The sequence below is a fragment of the Chlorocebus sabaeus genome, chromosome 7 (genome assembly GCF_047675955.1).
Source record: "Chlorocebus sabaeus isolate Y175 chromosome 7, mChlSab1.0.hap1, whole genome shotgun sequence".
NCBI classification, from domain to species: Eukaryota; Metazoa; Chordata; class Mammalia; order Primates; family Cercopithecidae; genus Chlorocebus; species Chlorocebus sabaeus.
The window spans coordinates 110,589,430-110,594,104 of record NC_132910.1 but is presented as its reverse complement, the minus strand read 5'-3'; the positions used below and the strand labels follow the sequence as shown (position 1 = coordinate 110,594,104).

General features: G+C 36.4%; 1 pseudogene; it reads left to right on the top strand.

Moving 5' to 3' along the window:
- Positions 1-2,787: 2,787 nt before the first annotated feature.
- LOC103236458 (mitochondrial import receptor subunit TOM6 homolog pseudogene) lies at positions 2,788-3,498 on the top strand (annotated as a pseudogene).
- The last annotated feature ends 1,177 nt before the right edge of the window (positions 3,499-4,675 follow it).

Genomic DNA, 4,675 nt, shown 5'->3' with positions numbered 1-4,675 from the left:
GAGACCTAAATGTTAGACTTAATACCATAAAAACCCTAGAAGAAAACCTAGGTAATACCATTCAGGACATAGGAATGGGCAAGGACTTCATGTCTAAAACACCAAAAGCAACAGCAACAAAAACCAAAATTGTCAAATGGGATCTCATTAAACTAAAGAGCTTCTGCACAGCAAAAGAAACTACCATCAGAGTGAACAGGCAACCTACAGAATGGGAGAAAATTTTTGCAATCTACTCATCAGACAAAGGGCTAATATCCAGAACCTACAAAGAACTCAAACAAATTTACAAGAAAAAAACAAACAACCTCATCAAAAAGCGGGCAAAGGATATGAATAGACATTTCTCAAAAGAGGACATTCATACAGCCAACAGACACATGAAAAAATGTTCATCATCACTGGCCATCAGAGAAATGCAAATCAAAACCACAATGAGATACCATCTCACACCAGTTAGAATGACAATCATTAAAAAGTCAGGAAACAACAGGTGCTGGAGAGGATGTGGAGAAATAGGAACACTTTTACACTGTTGGTGGGATTGTAAACTAGTTCAACCATTATGGAAAACAGTATGGCAATTCCTCAAGGATCTAGAACTAGAAGTACCATATGACCCAGCCATCCCATTACTGGGTATATACCCAAAGGATTATAAATCATGCTGCTATAAAGACACATGCACACATATGTTTATTGCAGCACTATTCACAATAGCAAAGACTTGGAATCAACCCAAATGTCCATCAGTGACAGACTGGATTAAGAAAATGTGGCACATATACACCATGGTATACTATGCAGCCATAAAAAAGGATGAGTTTGTGTCCTTTGTAGGGACATGGATGCAGCTGGAAACCATCATTCTCAGCAAACTATCGCAAGAACAGAAAACCAAACACCGCATGTTCTCACTCATAGGTGGGAACTGAACAATGAGATCACTTGGACTCGGGAAGGGGAACATCACACCCCAGGGCCTATCACGGGGAGGGGGAAGGGAGAGGGATTATATTGGGAGTTATACCTGTTGTAAATGATGAGTTGATGGGTGCTGACGAGTTGATGGGTGCAGCACACGAACATGGCATGGGTGTACATATGTAACAAACCTGCACGTTATGCACATGTACCCTAGAACTTAAAGTATAATTTTAAAAAATTTAAAAAAATATATAAGAAATAAATTAAATTAAATTAGCTTGACATTTAGCACACTGCTCAGCAAATGGGCTCAAAATGTAGTCATATCCTCACCTTTCTACATGTGTTTTGTATTTCCTAATGATAGAAATTCTTCATAGTTAAATCAAAAACTAAAAAAGGAAGAAAAAACTCAGTCACTTTTTATATTTATGATACCAAATATGATAATGTATTTTAAAGGAATAAAAAAGTACTGAATGCATATGAGACACTTTCATCATCATCATTATTTTGCATCAAAAGAGACCAGGCTCCTGGGCACTGAGTAAACATGGCAACAAGACTGACCAAGCAAAGCTGGTACAGAGTTTCAATCTCCCACAGGGCCATTGGTTCATGAATGAGGAACAGTGTTGCTTTCAGGCCACATCACAATCTGATTACTGTCACTAAAATGAGTTTTTGGGGTGTGGGAATTTGTTGTCTAAAAAGAAACAATATTAGAAAATTGAGTAAGATCAGTAATTGATATAAACCACAAGAAATGGAAGATTATGGCAGTTATCTCAATAATCCAGGCAAACAAATATTTTTGATTAAAAGTTCAGAATCTAAATGACCAGGATAAATTCTACTTAATCAGCACAGAAAAATAGAGAAAATCAAATTTTAGATCTATATATAAAAATAAAACCGAAGTTTTATTTCCAAATTTTTATTTCCAAATAAGGTCAGATGATATTGAGGTGATTTGGAATATTTATGAAATTCACAATAATAATTATTCAAATAAATTTTTCCTTATTCTTAAGAACTACTTGAACATGTTATGAGTAGTTATCAGTGTTGGCTAATAGCTGCTAGTTTTAAATATATCATGAATGCAATATTCATTCATTCTATAAGTATTCACAGAGCATCTCCTCTATGCAAAATGTTGTGCTAGAGAGGAAGTAAACAGATGGATAAGACGTATACTCTTGCCTTCCAATCAAATAGGAGAAGGAAGACAAGCACATAATTAAGTTTCATAGGAGAAAGAAATAGATTAAATTTTCCAGATCAAAGAAGGGAGGATTTGTATTTTTCCTCATCATGACAGATGGAGAAGTAAGGGAGGCACCATGGGGAATTTAAAAATTCGATTTGTACAAGATTTTACTGGTAAGAATATGAACTTCCAAAAACCTGGAAAAGGACATTCTCAGCAAAGAACACAACACGAGCAAAGCAATGCTATGGTAGTAAACAAGACTGTGCGCTTACCAAAAATGGGTCATTTGTACTGGGAGAGAGAACTGCAGGGTGGTGGGAGGGTGGTAAGCTATGGAAGAAAAGTTCGGAGAGGTATACTGGGCCTATTGTGGAGTGCCTGGCATGGCAAACTTCTTATTTGGACATATTTAATGACAAGCTAGAAAACGTTGAACTTTTTTTATTTTTAAAAAATCAAGGTTCTCTTTCAAGTACTGTTGCTAATTCTTGTGATTCAATGAACTAATAGTAAAATAATAACTACAATTTGAGAGCTACCATGTGCCAGCTACTGTGCTAAATATATTACATGATTTAATCCATTTAATCTTCACAAGGCTGAGACTATTATTTGGCCTCATTTTTCATGCGAAGCTGCCTACTATGGCTTCCAGCGGGGTCCCGGTGAGCGCTGCTGGCTCGACTAATGAAACTCCCGAAACACTGGACAACGTGGGAGATTGGCTTCGGGGCATCTACCGCTTTGCCACTGATAGGAATGACTTCCGGAGGAACTTGATACTAAATTTGGGACTCTTTGTTGCGGGAGTTGGGCTGGCCAGGAACTTGAGTGACATTGACCTCATGGCACCTCAGCTAGGGGTGTAGCCGAATAGACAAATGGAATCCTGTGCTGAACCCGAATCTTCCAAAAAACAGCCTACAATCTGTGACCACCACAAGATGTGCCCTGATGGCAGCTGAAGTTTGTTTCAGATGGGCACTTTTCTTCCCTCTCCCTGCCTAGTTTCCTTTCGTTCCTTGAGTCCACGCAGAATTCCATTATCTGAAGACAGGCTTAAGCTGAAGTATTGCCTCTGTTCTATAAAGTTCTGTACATAGTTCCCAAGCTTCTGCAGGGGGTGATCTTTGCTCTTGTCCTGAGAAATAACAGTGCTGTTTTAACAAACATTTAAAATAAATATTGTACACACACACACAAAAAAAAAAAAGAAAAAAGAAAATGTGGAGGCTACTTGGGCAGACAAATAGCATGCATGAGGTCAGGGGGTGGTTAAGTAGCTGAGCTGTAACTTGGCCTGTGGTCCATCAGATTCCCAGTTTCATGCTGTTATCCACCACACCACAGTATTTCTTGGCATTTGTACCAAGTAACACAAGACACTTAGAAAATTGCCATTTTTTTCTACTGTATTTAATGGAAAGAAGTGTCTGGGCTAGTTTCAACCATCAATTTTCCATGTAACAATTTATGTGACAACGCTGATATATATCTTTGAAACCGCCTTGCAAATATGTCTTAAAAATAATTCCCCTAAACATATATTTTCTAGACATTTATAATGTATTTGAAAATTAAAATATTGATTTAACTCATGCACCTTGATGATCATCTTGCTTCATGGAATTACAATTTTAGAATGCATACATTATTCTTCCTCCAGAGGGGAAAACGCAATCAGGCAAAGACCTCTAGCCACACACAAATTCTGTTCAGTTCCTTTTTATAATTTAAATAATAAAAATAAAAATATATTCTGGAATATTTAGAGTCCTTAAAAAAAAACAATATTTTTTAAAGTATTTTCTAGTTGTCTCCTTTTGTTTCTCAAACATTTTTTATTACCAATCAATCAGAAAATCACAATGTATGATTCTGCTTTATCTATATTGATCGAAAAAGTAGGGTTTTTTTTTACTGGTTTATAATGTGTGATCAGTTTACAAATACAACCCCATTGAAGATTCCCACATAAAAGAACTAGAAATAAAATGCTTAGAGTGTTAATCAAGTAACTATATAATCTAGTTATTTTTATACCCTATATTAGGAAAACAGGAACTTTTCTCCAGAAGAAAAAAAAAAAAAACACTTTCCATGTCTAATTATGGTAAGCAAGGCAGAGATAATCACAGTCAATGTGATAAGTGACAGGAGTTTGTATTTACTTGGCATGCCATCTGCTAATTCTCTTTCCCTAGAGATTTCTTGCTGATTTTTTCCTCATTTCCTTGTGAAACTCCCCAACTATATATCTACACTATCCCTCCTCCAACCTCTACTTTTTGTGTTCTTATTGCTGCTTAAGGGAGGTTGCCTAAAGTTGCGCCAATCAATCTTATCTCTACTCAGCAGAAAAAGACAGCTCAACAAAGCTTGCTGCTGACTTGTTATATGTGATCCACAATTGGCTTGTTTTCTGATAAATTTCTTATTTGTCAGGGCCTTTGTCAGACATTTTGTATTTATAGCCTCTGGAGTGATCAATTCTAATACAGTGTTTTATGCTGAATTTTGAATCCAGATTAC